We start from the raw sequence: 17,907 nt of genomic DNA, 5'->3' as shown, positions 1-17,907 counted from the left end.
TTTGTAACAGGTTTGGCCACTATGCTAGGGAGTGTCCTAATAGAAGGGATACACCTCATGATGATGACAACAACAACCACAACAATTTTAGGGGCAACAACAATCAAAGGAATGGTAGATTCAACAACAAAGGAAAAAGGAATGCTCCCGCTACTCAACATGGAAATGGTCGACCTCCCAAAAGATCAAGAAACTCCAGGTATGATGAATCTAATGTTGTAGATAACAAGCAAAAATAATTTTATCTTATATCTGCCCTCTCTACTGCCTCTCCTTCGGATACCTTAGGAAATTGGTTGATTGATAGTGGTGCCTCAAGGCACTTCACTAGGTATAAGGAAGTTCTTTCAAATCTGATAGAAAAGGATACAAATTTGGAAATCATTCTTGGGGACAACGACACCTATCCCGTGAAGGGAGTTGGGAATGTTACTCTTCAATTGAATCAAGGTAACACCATTCATCTACAAGAAGTACTATATGTACCTGATCTAAAGAAGAACCTGGTATCTATCTCGGTGATGGAGGACAAAAGATTAAAGGTGGCATTCATTGAAGGAAATGTACGTGTTTGGAAAAGAAATTTTAAAGAAGCATTTACTCTTGGATTCAGGGTTGATAACCTATATCAAGTTGGAGGAAGCCCATTGGGAGCTATGTCTTGCGACCCATCTCTTCAATCCAAATTATAGCACCGGAGGTTTTCTCATCTACATTATAAGGCTGTACCCAACGTGAGGAAGATGGTGACAGGTATGCCCGCATTTAAAGTAGAACATGAAGGTGTTTGTCAGGGATGTGCTGAAGGAAAACATACAAGGGGACCATTCCCCTCAAGTGATAGCAAGACTACCGACATTTTGCAATTGGTTCATTCTAATCTATTTGGTATGATGCCTGTGACATCCTTGGGAGGATATCTATATTATGCTATCTTTGTGGATGATTTCTCTCGCAAAACTTGGATATATTTCTTGAAGAAGAAGGATGAAGTATTCTCATGGTTTTGTTCTTTCAAAGCCTTGGTCGAAAATCAAACATGAAAGAAGATCAAAATATTGAGGATTGATAATGGAACCGAATATGAATCAAATGAGTTTAATGACTATTGTAGAGAAGCTGGCATTAAGAGGGAGATGACCACTGCATCTACTTCTGAGCAAAATGGAGTTGTTGAAAGAAATAATCGTTCTATTATAGAAGGCACTCGTGCCATGCTTCATGATCAAAGCCTTCCGAAGTTCTTATGGCCTAAAGCTGCCAACATTGCCGTGTATGTTCAAAATAGATGTCCTCATCAAATGTTGGACTTCAAGACTCCTGAAGAAGTTTTCACTGGTAAGAAAACTTATGTTTCTCATTTTAGAATTTTTGGTAGCCCCGTGTATTTTCATGTGCCAAAAGAAAAGTGAAGAAAATTGGATGCATCTGGGAAGAAAGGAACATTTTTGGGCTATAGTGAAACTTCTAAGGCATATAGAATGTTTGTGCTTGGTGAAAGAGAAGTGGAGATAAGTCATGATGTCACTTTTGATGAAGATGCTGCCCTTGGGAAGATTAGTAACCTTCCTATTCCAAGGAAGGACAAAGAAGCAGATACATGAAAGCAAGGAGAACCGCAGGATGAGCCGATGCCCAATGTTGAAGGACCAATGGATCCGATTGATCCACCTCCTCATGAGCCCTCCTCAAAAAGGAGACCCTCATGGCTTAGGGAAACTCTCGAAGATGCCGAGAATCATATTGCTCCAAGGGGAACTTTTCGTGAAAGTAAGAAGCCGAATAGGTACCAAGGGTACTTAGTTGCCATGAACACCATTGTTCAATCTGAGCCTTGCACATTCAAAGAAGTTGTGAAGCACCAAGTTTGGAAGGATGTTATGAACAAAGAGTATGAGTCGATTATGAAAAATGATGTGTGGGATGTGGTTCCTAGACCCAAGGACAAATCCGTTGTCACCTCGAAATGGCTCTACAAGATCAAGCATGGAGCTGATGGAAGTGCTAAAAAGTTCAAGGCCAGGTTTGTTGCTCGAGGCTTCTCTCAAAAGGAAGGTGTAGACCACGATGAGATATTTGCACCAGTTGCCCGATATACCACCATCCGTTCAATTATAGCCCTTGCTGCCTCGCAAGGATGGAACCTACACTAGATGATGTCAAAACCGCCTTCTTGCATGGTTCAATTAAGGAGGAAGTCTATGTACAACGACCTGAGGGGTTTGAAGTTCAAGATCGTCAGACACATGTATGTTGGTTGAAGAAAGCCCTCTATGGGTTGAAGCAAGCTCCCCGGGCTTGGTATGAGCGGATCGACAATTATTTGATGAAGCTAGGTTTTACAAGAAGTGAAGCTGATCCGAACCTTTACTTTAAGGTTGAGAATGATAGACCTCTCATTTTGGTAGTTTATGTGGATGATCACTTTCTGACTAGTGCAGACCCTCTCATTCATCAATGCAAGAAGGAGTTGGCTTCCGAGTTTGAAATGAAGAACCTAGGACTGATTTATTATTTCCTAGGGTTGGAGGTCTGGCAAAAGCCAGGTGAGATTTTCTTTTCTCAAGGAAAATATATTGTGAATCTACTTGAAAGATTTGGGATGGTGGACTGCAAGTCCGTGACTACTCTGATGGAACTTAACTTCAAGAAGTTATGCGGAAGTGCTGCTGGGCCCGATTTTAGAAAGCCGTCTGAGTTTTGTCAACTCGTGGGAGTCCTAATGTTCTTGGTGAACTCCCATTCAGACATACGCTTTCCAGTGAATACTTTGAGTCATTTTATGGTTGAGCCTCTCCACATACATTGGATAGCTGGCAAGAATCTTTTGAGATATCTTTGGGGCACAATCACCTATGGAATGAGATACACTGCCCGGAATGTGAGGCTCCATGGTTATTTTGATGCTGACTAGGCTGGCAGTGTGGTGGATCGTAAGAGCACATATGGATGGTGCTTCTCATTAGGCTTTGCCTTGATATCCTGGATGAGCAGGAAGCATAAATCGGTTGCTTTGAGCACTGCTGAGGCCGAATATATTGCTGCTAGTATGGCCTCCTGTGAAGTTGTTTGGTTGAGGAAGCTCTTCAGTGCGCTATTTGGACATGTGCTGGATATCACCGTGATCTTCTGTGACAACCAAAGTGGGATTTGTCTTTCTGAGAAACCTGTGTTTCATGACCGCTCCAAGCATATTGATATCACGTGCAACTTTATCCGGGATATGGTACAATGGGGAGCATATATTGATATCAGGTGCCACTTTATCCGGGATATGGTAGAATGGGGAGCAATAAGGCTCCGACATATTGGGATTGATGATTAGGTCGCAGATATTCTTACAAAGCCCCTGGGGAAGGTCAAATTCTTAACCTTCTGTGAACGACTTGGAGTTGTGGAGAGACCCTCTTATGAGGGTGCCTTTTGATTTGGAGAGTGAGCTCTGGGAGCTTCGGGGGGCTTGGGGTACTTCTTGGAGCGATGAGCGACCATAGGGTGAGTGGTTCACCTTCTCCTAGTGGTGCGCGATGTACATGGTGAGTGGTTCACCTTCCCCTAGTGTTGCGCGATGTACATGGTGAGTGGTTCACCTTCCCTTGTGATACCCCATGATGGTTGAGATATGCATAGGATGAGTGGTTCACATTCTCCTATGGCATATGAGCAGGATGAGTGGTTCACCTTCTACTGCCGATACATCCTACCCATGTAGTCCGGGACTCATGGGAAGTACCTCTCATCTGGCCAATGAGTAGGGAAATGAGGATAGAGACCGTAGTACCTACCGATAGATGTATCGTGTACTACTATACTCCCAATGCTAGGATGTTTGATATTGATCTAGGATCAATGGAGACTGACTTCGGGTCAATGGAGAGTGGTATGATACACTCTTGATCATTGGAGACTGACTTCAGGTTAGTGGAGAGTGGTATGACACACTCTCGATCATTTCTTCTTCATTATTTGGTTCAGCAGAGCAGAGTATAAAAAGGATGTTAGAGATGGTACAGATTGACAGATGATTTGGCAGGTGGAGTTCTTCCTAGTTGAGAGGGAGTGTTAAATTTGGCAACTAGGGCCAAAATCCACCTTGGACAACTCATATGATGAAGCTGATATTTTTATTGGATTCCTCTTTGCGAGAGGTGTAGGATTGATTTAAAGATCATCTCATTCTGACATGTATAAATGGAATTATGAATTTATTTCTTCTATGGACAAATTGTCAAGGTTGGCCAACAATCTAATGTAGGCTCAAAAGCCCAAAAGTCATGTCTTTTCATCTTCAACGTTGCATATAAATAGAAGGAGCATCTACCTCATCTGGACACTCATCGTCACTCACATATCTCTCTGTCTCCTCATCTGATTGGGTGTATGGATTTTTGGGCAGCCTCTCTCCTCCACACGTGCGAAGGACAGTCTGTGATTTTTTGTTTTATGCGTTGACCGAATTGCAGAAGGGTTAACCAACATTGACCAGGCAACAATTGACCTTGTTTGACTGTGATTTTTCTTGGAGAAATTTTGTTTGGGTAGGCTGCATTTATGGGCACAAAGATCGAGGCATTCTGAGCTGTTTGACCAACGTTCGCTGCAGGTTTGACTTTGCATTGATCAAGTTTGACTGATATTTTCGGCACTGTTTTGGGCTAATTCAGACTGTTCTTGGAGGCCGAGTTGACTGGGTTTGACTAAGTTGATATGGAGGAAGATTTCTGCTAAGTTGACCAACGTTGACTTTTTGGTTAGGGCATCCTGTTGACTGCTGTTTGACTGGACATATTTGACTGTGTTTGGGCAAGTGAATTTTGTATATTGTACTCTCTCTCTACTGAACTTTTGAAGAATAATAAGAAGACTTGATTAAAGGATTTCCCCACATTGTGGTTTTTCCTTTGCATCTGCCAAATATTGTGTCCTCTTGTCTTGGCTTGTGTTTTGCTTTTTATTTATGTTCTATCTGCATTCACTGTCATGTTAATGTGATTGCTAATCTGAAAATTGATATTGGGTTAACAAGAAAAAATTGAAGTAAATTGCTCTTAAGAATAGAACATACCATTGTTATCTAAAATTAACAAAATCCCATAAGGACATTGGTTCAAGATATAAAGTTATAAACTGTTGTATTACATGCTTCTGTGCCAGTGTAACTAAGACCAATCAATATCCGAACGGAACGAATTCTAGCTTCTCCCGGAGGAGTTTTCGATGCAAAATTCGTATGATACGGATGAAAGATTCATACAATATTCGCTCGTCCGTCCAGCGCAACGGGCGCCAACATCTTCGAGGGAAAGGGATACCGGGGAAGGGATAACGGGAAAGGAAGCAGGCATGGTGGTAGTTAGTTATATATGAGCATGTAGTAGTTTAGGTTCAGTATGGCGTAATGACATATATAATGATAGTGATTTCCTAGCTAGAGAGAGAGAAGAAAGACCAGTCTATGAGCATGTGGTAGTTGCGGCTTCATAAAATAGAGAAGTGGATCCGTCATCGAGTGGATCCCACTAGAACCGGATTGCACTGGACTGAACTAGCTAGTCTGACCGTTTTTGAGGGAAAACTGGTCTGAATTGGTGTCATGGATTGGGAAGGGCTAGTTTGATATCGAACCATCCTTTTTTCATCGAAACACCCAATTTTGTACAATGCCACCAAGGACCCTTTGAATGCAATTTTTTTTAAATCAATAATTTATGAGCGGGGAAGCCTAGTATTTGACCATATTTCCCTACTAATGCCATGCAAATTAATAGCACTATTAATTTATTAAAGTAAAAGGATGGAAATGAAAGCTAAAGTTGTATTAATCAAAATATTTAAGAGTGGTTCTAACCTCATTGGATTTCATATGGAGAAGGTAGAATTTTAGATCCCACTCAAAATCCAACAGGCTTAACAGTTTTTCAAGATTTCAGAATTGGTGGGATTGCAACGCTTCCATTGGTTTTTGTCATGTACTAGGGTATAGAACTAGCATTTAATCAAGAGCACCAAACCCTCTATGTACCATTGTGTTAGTGACATTGATTGTTGAATTCCTCTAGCATGACCCTACTAAAATTTTTCCCATCACTCAAATAGAATCTTGAGTTGACATGCTAAGCTTTTTCTATCTTATTTTAATGCTTAGAGAGTGATATTGATGACGAAGATCCCAATATAGGCACTTGGTGCTATTTTGGTTGTGTACTCTTACATGCTATATAAATGAGAACCTTTGCTTATTTGTGTATAAATGGTTTGGATTCATATAGATGCACATAAATATATACATTTTTATTAAAAATTTGAATATTTTATGTGTTTTTGGTTGACCGATTTTTTGGTTTCATTGTTTTACTAGTTCCGGTCCGGTTTTGACCAATTTCTGGTTCAGGGGGTCTACTGGTTCAATCAATGGTTCGGTTTTGATAACAATGTTCCATGCAAAGGCACATAGGAAAATCCATGTTATGGATCATGACTTCATTAGTCTGGATGATGGATCTATTTTTTTTCTCTTTGTAGCCCAATTTTGCTATGGGTTATAAAGCATTGTTAACTCCCTTTCAATCCTTGCTTCCTTACGAAAAGAATTCAACATTTTGGAGGTGTGCTCTCCATTATCCATATAATTACTTTGATTTTCTTCCTTGTTTGATTTTCAATAGGGGCTTTGAATTTTGCGAACTTGTTGAACACCTGTTTCATATTTTTCATTAAATAAATCTGTTGGTTTTTTGTAGCTTGGACAGGTTTTCTAGTATCTATTGGTGCCTATGAGGCTAAGGAGCATAGGAGGATAATTATCTCCAAGACCCATAAAAAGTTTCTAAGGGAAATGTCTTAATTAGATTAATTGGCCAATTTTTAATTATTTTCTCAAGTCTAACTTAGGAAAAGTGGTTAATTAAATCAAATTAATTGAGACAAACTGATTTTGCTCTAGTGACTTCTAGAAAAGACATGAGAAGGGGTCAAGATGATCTTAGCCATCGATTGGACTTAGATTGTGGCCGTTGGCTCGTCAACAAGAGATTTATAAGGGCAAGTTGATGGGGCTTTTGGTGACACAATGAATTGCAGTGGACACCAGTAGCGGGGTTTCAACAGGGAAATTGAGGAGAGAATTTCGGGAGGAATTCTTCATGAAGATTCCAATCATTTCAAGCGAAGGAAGGAGACTGAATTAATTCTGCAGAGAGGCCGCATTAACCAGTGTGCATAGCCAGTGCGAGTTGTTGGGCAACAATTCGATTTCCAGTTGTCAGAGATAGTTGCTGGAGGAGGTGCGAGTTGCTCTAGCGAGTTATTGGAGGCAGAAGAGATCACTGGAACGAATTTCTGGAGGCAATGCTAGTTCCAGAAGAGGTCATACGCATTTCCAGTTGTGCCAGTGCGAGTTGCAGGAGGAGGTGCAAATAACACATGAAAGGGCCGAGTTTATTGCAAAGGTTCAATTTGGCTAGTAGTAGTGGAGAAGAAATATTGCCACAGCTTTGCCAGTAAGAGGCAAGCACTCTGTGTAATTCTCAATTGTTGAAGATTTGTTACTATTATAAACCCTTATCTGCAAATTTGGTTTTCCCCACACTGGGGTTTTTCCATGGACTATTGTCCAAAAATATCAGTGTCTAAATTTTGTGTGTGGATTACTTTCTTAGTTCCTGTTATTATTGGTGAAAGTTGTAGTAGTGATTTTATTCATTGTTTGCTGTAATTAATTTCTGAAGACAAATAATCTGCGTAAGATAGAAGAATAATTTCCAGGAACTACAATTAAGGAAATTTAAAAAAATCCAGGTTTTTTAAGAGGAATTGTCAGTGAAGGAAACATAATACAAACTACCTATCATTGATGAAGACATAGGCCTGCACACATACAAATATATCAAATCAAGAATTCTTGTTGATCTTTACTCACTATGAAAAACAGTCTTCAAATGCTTATTGAGTGCACATCCTTTGCACACTCCAGTCTTTGCAACCTTGAAGGTTGGCAATCCCTGCAACATAGTTTTCAAGGGAGGAAGTGCTCCATGGTGTAAGTGATGAAAGTGCTCATGCCACAACTTGCACAACTTGTCTTGTCATGCATTAGAGGCTAGAGCATTATGTTTCATTACATAAGAAGCAAGTAGGTTCTAAAAGCCTCCTTCCCACACACCTCTCCCCAAAGACCAAGGACAATCTTGGTTGCAATCTCAAATGCTGCATTGTTGATCTTTACACTCAACTACACACCAAATCTGTGATAATTAAAATAGAAGGAGGGTCCTTTGGTAATGCAAGTACATACATAACTGGAAGGCCTCTTGAAGGAGATGGTGGGAATTCTTGTCACAGAATATGTTGCATCATCACTCAACTCCATTTCTATGCCGACATCTTGTTCACGAAATTTGCTGAAGATTTTTTTGCCTAAAGTCACGTCTCAATGCTCCACTATCCACATAGCATGCAACATCAAAAATGGTTTTGGTGACAACAAACCATACAGAGGGTTTTGCTGCTGCTTATCATTCCCTTTCTTCTTCTCTAGACATTGATTGATAAAGGGTCTCTTCTTGCAGCACTCGAAACAAGTTTGATGACACAAATCCTTCTTAACTTGGTTAGAGAATGATAAATCTTCTCTCTTGCCCTTATTGAGTTCTCTTTTCTTTCCTCCTTCCCTCATGGTCTTGATGAGAGCAAGATTTTGTACTTCACCTACGATGGTTGGCACAATTTCTCGCCTTATTTCTTCCTAAACGAAATCATCCCAAAGCTTCTAAAAAATTGGCATATGCTCACGAGCACAAACATCATGCACAAAGGCTTTCCATGGTGTTGAGAGACAATTTAGTGCAGTGGTTGCTAACTCTTCATCTTTATTCTTCATATCAATTACAAAGCATTGATCTCTAATCTTGTTGATCATGAAATATATTGTTGTTATGTTTGTGTAACTAATCTTGGTGATCTTCATAAAACATATTTTTGTGTATGTGTCACTAGTGGGTATGGGTGAGTTTATTCTTCAAGAGCAATTTTTGGGAACATTGGCACTTTGATATAGAGAAGTCAATGCCTCATACATTTCCTTCATCGATTTGCCTGCAATATGAGGAGTCAGGTGATCCTTTACGGAACTCAATCGTCTTTGCCTTAACAACTTTCTTTTCATGCCGAGTCAGTTATTGGGGATTGGTAGGAATTGTAGACTTCCTTTAACTATACTCTAGAGATCCATCTCTTCCATCAACATTTGCAACTTGCACTTCCAAGGGATAAAGTTGGAAGCTCCCTCTAGTTGGTCACATTCTTCGAGACCTAACATAGCATTTATGTAGTTCCCTTAGATACAACTTTACGCAAAACAGATGCAGCCCAAACTCAACAACCTATCACAGGTTCAAATCATCCCCCTTATGCATAAAAACACACTCTAATCACTATGACAATCAGGCATTACACACACAAACCCCTCATTGGTCTTGGTGGCTCTTATAGGGTTGGATCAGCTGCAATCATTGGAGCTTTCAAGATGTCACACCTTCTGAAGTTTTCCATTCTCAGTGCACTCTCATAGGTAGCTGAATTCTCTGTGCAATAGACGGAAAAATTCAACATCACTGCATTGATACCATGACAAAAATTCTCACTTCTAATTGCAATGGATCCACACCATAGAAGTTTCTCCCCTAATGTTGAATCTGATTTCTCTGGAAACAACTGTCAAAACTGCAGATCTGTAATCAATGAAACTACTAGTGTAACATTCAAGGGAGTGGAGACTGCAAGTCAAATAGTTAGATCATTTCAGCAGCTGAGCGTTAGATCTTATTAAAATTGGATCTGAAACTACATTTGCTCAGCACCGGTCCAGTTTAAATCAGATCTTAAAAGTGAAATTAAAGGTTGCTAAATCATCCACTCAATTTCACTCAATTACACTAGTATAATAAATCAACAACTAAAACAACTCCAAAATCAGATCTATAATATTAGAATTGGATGCATAGTTGGAACAACAAAGTCATCTTGTTCTAGTACACATGAAGGATAATTACATTACAACAAATTAGCTACTCTCAAGCTTACAATGTAAAACCAACAGAGTCTCTCAAGCTCATGAAACAAAACATAGCTGTTACTTCTCTCACAGTACTCTTCTCCAGCTGTCATCAAGTGAGCTAATAATGTGGAAGTGATGTGTTCATCCTCCCTTTTATAGAGTAAGAGGAGTGAGTTACAAATAATGTAAAACCTTAAAATTAAACTAGGTCCAGAAATGGAGAATGGGTCCACAAGTGGAGCACTCTACATGTGACAAGCAGGTAGGTACATGCCCACAAGTGCCATCTCACCCACATCATGTAATTTTATATGTCATATTTTGATGCACCCACAACTGCCATGGTCAAATCACCCACGCCACATATTTTAATGTGAGATTGCATATTTTAATGCAACCAGTGTACCCTTCTAGTCCAAGCAACTCTAAGTAGTAAGAACCAAACATAATTAGAAACATCTCCTTTCAACACAATGTTTTCATGCACAAACTCTCTCCCATGCAAGTGTGTCCTCTAGAAAGGACCAACTGCTGATGGTGAATTCTCGACTTGAAGAAGAATGAAGAAATCCTACAACAAGCTCTCATCCAGCTGAAGATGAATGTAGAACAAGTTCAAAGAAACAAGGCAAAAGACTAACAAAATGGACAAACATAGACAGGGTATGTGGAAAATAAACTTCATTCTAAAATGGAATCGTTTGATACAATGAGAAGGATCCCCTTTAATATCATTAATTAAGTGGTTGAGCTATGTTGAAAACCCAACCCAAAAATGTGAAAATATTGACTAAGTGAAGAAGAATGAAAAAATAGTACACCAAGCTTTCAACCGGCTGAAGATGAATGTAGAAAAAGTTCAAAGCGACAAGGCAAAAGACTAACAAAATGGACACACATACCCTGTGGAAAATAAACTTTATTCAAATATGGAATCGTTTGATACAATAAGAAGGATCTCCTTTATAGCATTAATTAAGTAGTGCTATGTTAAAACACAGCCAAAAAATCTGAAAATATTGACTAACTGAAGAAGAATGAAGAAATCCTACACCAAGCTCTCATTTGGCTGAAGATGAATGTAGAACAAGTTCAAAGCAACAAGGCAAAAGACTAACAAAATGGACACACACAGGGTATGTGGAAAATAAACTTTATTATAAAATGGAACTGTTTGAGACGATGAGAAGGATCCCCTTCAATATCATTAATTAAGTAATTGTGCTGTGTTAAAAATCCAACTCAAAAATCTGAAAATATTGCTGTAACTCTGAAATCACCGCGTTGAACCCCAGATTTGGGACTAAAATGTCTGAAATAAGAACTGAAAAAAAATCAGAAGGTTCTGGAATTGCTGTAAAGTTTGAAGTCAGGAAAAAACTGCTGTGAACTAAAAGCTAAGTCACTGGAAACGTGTTAAGCCAAATTACTGGAAATGTCTGGGAAAGGGAGGGGGATATGCTGTTCTTTGTTTGGAAATTGAAACGGGGGGATACAGCTTGGAAATGATACTGAAATGTTTCCAAGCCTATCCAGAAAAATGAAATGACTCCATTCTGTTTTCAAAATTATCCTGAAACGTTTCAGCTGCTACATGTGAGTTTCCAGCCAGGAAAAAAGTGATTTTTTGATATGATAAAAACAAATAAATAACCAGAAAGGAAAACTATGAAACATTAACCCAGAAATATGCCTCAAAACCTAGAAATAAAGCCTTAAAGCTTATAAATCAAGATCAAGACACTAACCCTAAAAGTGGATGAATGGTAGTCAGAAATTTGAATCTTTATGTCACATGGCTTTCACTTTTTTCTCATCGTATTTTCCAAAAAATGATTAAGGCATACTTTTGGTTCGAAAAACCGCTGATCTTCGGGCATTGAACTGCATCAAATGCTTGTATACTAGTATTAATGTCACAACCTAGTGTTGAAGTACATTCACTATGTTTTATCGTCTTTTCTCAGCCTTTGCGCCAATTCCTCAACTTTGTTGCAATAAGTTTCAGAGGCTTGAATATGTAATAAAACTACTTTCATATCAAGATTGCGGTAGTAGCAGTTTTAGCCCCACAAAACTATAGATTGCATTTTAAAGGGTTACTTTAACAAGCACTTATTTCCTGAAATCTTCCAACAGGCTTCAGTGTTTTGCTTTTCCATTTTTTAACCAGCATGAACTCTTGATCTATGACTTGATTTACTTCATTGCTAGTACATTGTCATGCCCGTCTTTAGGTTGTGGAGGAAAATATGATCATGCCACGTTTAGCAAATTCCCCATATGATATTTTGATATTATTATAAGCATTTTAACTGAAATAAGCCAGACAATGTAAACAACATATCCAAGAGGAGTCAGTGGTGTCTAGAGACAGTGTCATAGCAAAGAGTGGATTATTGCATGTTATCACACTTATCATCATATTGCCTAACACATGAGCTCACTTATTTATGCATGAGTGCCTCACAAACCTCCTTGAAACCAATGTTTTAAAAGTTCAACTCGGACTCCGACTCGGCCGAGGGTCGACTCCGACTCCGACTTGGTATCGACTTGGTCGGCTCGATTTCAATGACTCGGTCGTTGTAAAAAATACATTATTTATTTATTTTTTTGATTTATAAAAAAACATAATTTTAAAGATTTTCTGGTTTCGAGGAAAATGGTGAAACAATTAAATAGTCTGCTGAAGAAAGAAACAAAGTAAATAAGCTGGAGGATACAGAGTCAGACAGGATGGAGCAATCCAATAGAGTTACAGAGATGAAGCCAGATCAAATGAATTCATAGTTACAAAAAGGGAGGAACAGTCATCTGAAGATACAACAAATGAATTGGGAGATGCAGACAACAGATCTTTAAGGGATGAAGTGAGTCAATTGTTCAGGGGTTCTGGTTCAGATGATGTAGAAGGAAAGTTCAAAGATCCTGATCTGCTTGAAAGGGTGCGTTTTAGAACTGAAAATTTCATTAAGAATTTCCCATCTGTATTGGATGCAGCATATGATACGGGTAACAATACTGTGCTTAAGTGTCACCAAATGGGTCCACCTTAATTGGGGTGATGAAGGTTTGATTTCTCTGTTTGCAAAGACATGGCAAATATTGAGGTTAGGTGGCATTTTGTTGCTAGAACCACAACCTTGGAAATGCCATGAAAGAAAACGCCTCGTGTCCGAGGTTGCGGTAGAAAATTTTCGTGAAATTATTTTCAAGCCAGATGCTTTCAGGGATATTCTGCTTGACAAGATTGGTTTCAACTTTTAGGTCAATGGAAATGATCAGTATTCAATGTGCAGTGCCAAATAGCACAACTGGATTTAATAGGCCAATTTATTTGCTTTGGAAATGATTTACAGGATTTGGAAGAAATTATGAGTAACTAGTTGTAATTGATTATTGTTTTACAGAGTAAATTAAACTGATGGTTGGTAAGAAAATTATGATTGAACAAGAAATGGTAGAGGAATGGGCCGCCGAGTTAATGCAAGCTCGACCGAGCCGGCTGGGTTAATACTGAGCCGGCTGAGTTGTTAGACAACTCGGCTGGCTCGGTATTAACCTGGCCGGCCGAACCATTTCCTAGGCCGAGTCTAAGTTTGAGGGCTTGGCTCGGACCAACTCGACCGAGTCGGTTCCGCGCCAGCCGATTTTGAAAACAGTGCTTGAAACATTGCTGATTAATTCAACTTTGATCATCCAAGTTGGTTTCAAACGGTTAGACAAACCCATGAATTAAGGCCTTCTATGTGTTGGTCAATTAGTCGACTAACCCTCACAAAGTCCAGTGGATTGTCTAATCCACTGTTTTTAAAAATGGCTGGCTCAGAACCAACTCGGCCGAGTTGGTCTGAGCCAAACCTCCCAACACTGACCCGGCCTAGGAAACCGTTCGGCTGACCGGGTTGTCTAACAACTTGGCCGGCTCAGTCGAGTCCGTATTAACTCGGCCGGGTTGCATACAACGGCCCAACAACCCATAAAAACTGTGATTTTTTTTAAATGTTATGTGTGGGGGACTCCAAAGCAATTTATTTTTTGTTTATTTGGTCTTTGGGGTCCATTCCCCTCTCCTAAACCCTATTTAACTCACCCAACCCCTCTCATTTCCTCACAACCATCTCATGCATTTGAGTGAGAATTTCAGTGAGAGTTTGTGAGGAGTTGTTGAGTTTGTTTTTGGAGCAGTAGTGAGGAGTCTTGGGCAAGCATTGTAGTTGGAGTGAGGAGCTTCTTGGGCAGCCATTTGGAGCAACATTGAGGAGTTGGTTTCTTGGAGCAAGCTTGAGGAGGTAGTTTGTGCTTGGAGGTATTTTTTTTCACTTGTAGAAATCTGTTTTTGCTTATTAAATTTTATGTGCAAATCTTGAAATCCTAAACTGTGTTTTTTGTGAAAGAAATGAAAATTGAATCAATGTTTTTTTGTTTTGTTTTCATTTTCAGATTTTTCGCTTTCATTTCCAAGTCAAAAAATGGCATCTAGAGTGAAAGATGCTGCTTGGGCATATGTTGAAATGGTTGATAGTCAAATGCATTGCAAATTTTGCCATAGGAAAATTAAGGAAGGTCTTGGGGGCATTAATAGGCTGAAACAACACTTAGTGGGGATTAGAGGCCAAATTACTCGATGTACCTCACCAGAAATTGGGGAGATTAGGAAGGATTTGTCAGCCAGCTTTGAGAAGTTTAAAGGAGATAAGGCTAGGCAAAAAGAGTTAGAGGCTGAAATTGGGAGGAAGAGGAATATACAAAAATTGCTGCCTACCAACCCCCATTTTGATTTTGAGGGTTCTTCCTCTATCCCTTGTATTGATGCATCCAACCCCTTCCGATATGTTCCTCCCTCTTTTGAGTCTATTCAAGAAATGGGAAAGGGTAGAATGAAAAAGGGTGATATGAATATCAAAAGTTATTTCACTCCCTCCTCTCCATCAGATGCACATGGTCGTCAAGCTAGTAGTAGTCAAATGCAGCCCACTTTAGATGACCATTGGAAGAAAGAATTGAGGGAGACTGCTTGTGATTACATAGCTAGATGGTGGTATGATGTTGATATCCCCTTCAATGCTTCCTGTTCACCATATTATGAGCCTATGTTTGATGCCATACATGTTGCTGGAAAAGGCTTCAAAGGCCCTACTATGCATGAGCTAAGGGGGTATCGTTTGCAGAAAGAAATTTTATCCATTAATGACTATTTGAAAGATTTCAAGGACTCATGGGCAAGAACAGGATGTACCATCATGTCAGATGGATGGACTGATCAAAGAAATTGTACCATCATAAACTTTCTTATCTTCTGCCCACAGGGAACCATGTTTCTAAAATCAGTTGATGCATCTGATAAGGTAAAAGATGGGCAATTTTTGTTTCAACTATTGGATGAGGTTGTTGAGGAGGTGGGGGTGGCTAATGGTGTTCAAGTCATCACAGATAATGCCTCTAACTATGTTCTTGCTGGTAAACTGTTAGAGGAAAAACACAAAACCATCTTTTGGACCCCATGTGCTGCACATTGCATAGACTTCATGCTTGAGGATATTGGCAAATTAGATTGGGTCAAAAACACTATAGATCACGCCAAAAGCATAACAAAATTTATCTACAATCATTCATGGATTTTGAGCCTCATGAGGAAACACACAGGGGGCAGGGATATTATTAGGCTTGCCATCACTAGATTTGCTACTCCTTTTTTGACATTGCAATCTATGCTTTCACAACATAGAAACTTGCAAAAGATTTTTTCCAGTAAAGAATGGAATCTAAGCCAGTGGTCTCACAAACTGGAAGGCAAAGAATTGAAAAAGAAAGTTAATGAAGAAATATTTTGGAGAAAGGCAGCAGAGGTTGTGAAGCTTGCTGAGCCATTGGTTAAGGTGTTGCAGTGGGTGGATGGGGAAAGATTAGCTATGGGCTTCATTTATGAGGCTATGGATCAAGCAAAGGAGCAAATAAAGAGGGCAGACAAGGATAAAGTGGCTAAGTATGGGCCCATTTGGGCAATCATTGATGAAAGATGGAACAATCAACTCCATCGCCCTATACATGCAGCTGGGTATTTTTTGAACCCACAGTATCATTATAAAGCTAAGGCGACATGAGCTTTGAGTGGGGAGGTTAGAGATGGATTGGTTGACTGCATTGATCGCATGATCCCGTTGCAGTGCGATCAGTTGGAGATACATCGACAGGTCACAACCTTCACCAATGCCTCAGATACCTTTGGGAAGAACCTAGCAAAGATTGCAAGGGAAGTAGATGAGCCAGGTAAACAAAAATTTCAATTTTCAAATTCTTAATACTTATTTTGTTAAATCGTTTATGATTTGAAAGTTGGATATAATTTGTAATTTTGTTGAGCTAACTCATTACACTCCTATGTTTTTTGCAACACAATGGTGGGAGGCTTTTGGTAGCCATTGTCCTGAATTGCAGAAGTTTGCAATTCGTATTTTGAGTCAAACTTGCAGTGCTACTGGGTGTGAGCGCAATTGGTCTGTCTTTGAGAGGATTCACACAAAGCAGAGAAACCGTTTGGATAAAAAAGGGTTAAATGATCTAGTCTATGTCCAATACAACCTCGGGCTCAAGTGCAACCAATTGTTGAACAAAAGACCTGATTCAGATCCCATTGTGTTGGAAGACATTGATCCAACATTAGATTGGGTAGTGGAAAGTTATCCAACAGAGTTTGCTTCTGATGAGGATATGGATTATGAATTACAGACAATAGCATCACTCGAATATAATGTTCAGTTGAATGCAGATCCTGATCCACTTGTACCAGCCTCAGCCTCATAGCCAGCAAGTCCTCCAGTTGCAGGCGCTTTCTCTACTCAGCCACGACAGAAGCGCATATCTCGTCTATCTCAGCTTGCATCTGCTGCGCAGCCTGCTAGTGCTACCACTTCTACAATTGTAGTTGGAGATGATGATGAGGAAGAGCCATGGGGCCCCCTGTCTGACTCTAATGATGATCTAGAGATTGATCCACATGATCTTGGCTCCTCTGGCAGTAGCCAGTAGTACTGGTCACAATTTACTTTTGTTGTAGAGGCCATTTCTAGCCTCCTTGGTTATGTGTTTTTGTTTTGATCTCTATATCATGATCATGTATGTATTGGACAGTGCATTGGGTGCCATTTTGATATAATGGATATATTCATGAGCCTACTTTGATCATATGTTGTCTTATATCTATATTCTAATGTTGTGTGTTTGGAAGCATGAATGAAAATCTTTAAAATTATGTTTTTTTATAAAAAAAAATAAATATTTAATGTATTTTTTACAACGACCGAGTCATTGAAATCGAGCCAACCGAGTCGATACCGAGTCAGAGTCGACCCTCGGCCGAGTCGGAGTTTTAAAACATTGGTCTAATCAGCTAGTGGACCCCAACCCAAATACACCTTAATTAACTGACCTTCAAAATTGGGTTTAATCACGGACTCGAACATTGCTTGTAGAGGTGCGATCAGTGTATTCTTTTGTTAGATGCTAATAATTGGATTCAGCCTTTGAGTAATTTTAGGATTTAGACGTTGATGTTTAGAAGGAGCTGGATGTTTTTGATCAAAAGCTTGTCCTAGGTTGGCTTATCTATGGTCCTCAAGATAGAAGAATATTGTCTAACAATATTTAAGTTAGCTAATTTCATTCGTTATAAGTGGCATGAATGCTTCTATATCTAATTGATGAATGGTAATATAAATTATTTATCTCATGGTGTTTTTGTGCACACGCGCGCACACACACATATATTGTGTTTTAATTTTATTTCTTTTCCATGTAGCAAAGCACCCCACCCTCTAGCTTGTACGCAAGGGTAAGATATTATTCATGGC

The 17,907-nt window shown here is 39.4% G+C and overlaps 1 protein-coding gene and 1 pseudogene across 1 annotated transcript in view; both read left to right on the top strand.

Moving 5' to 3' along the window:
• Positions 1–17,907, top strand: part of LOC149142014 (isopentenyl-diphosphate delta-isomerase) — a 184,089-nt gene that overhangs the window by 37,962 nt on the left and 128,220 nt on the right. The gene's annotated exons all lie outside the window — the stretch shown is intronic.
• On the top strand, positions 1,137–13,409 carry LOC149142015 (putative RNA methyltransferase At5g51130; annotated as a pseudogene).

Source organism: Pinus tabuliformis, chromosome X (genome assembly GCF_031772625.1).
Source record: "Pinus tabuliformis cultivar Carrire ecotype Pingquan chromosome X, CPIR1, whole genome shotgun sequence".
Classification (NCBI taxonomy): domain Eukaryota; kingdom Viridiplantae; phylum Streptophyta; class Pinopsida; order Pinales; family Pinaceae; genus Pinus; species Pinus tabuliformis.
This window is presented reverse-complemented; position numbering and strand designations above follow the sequence as displayed.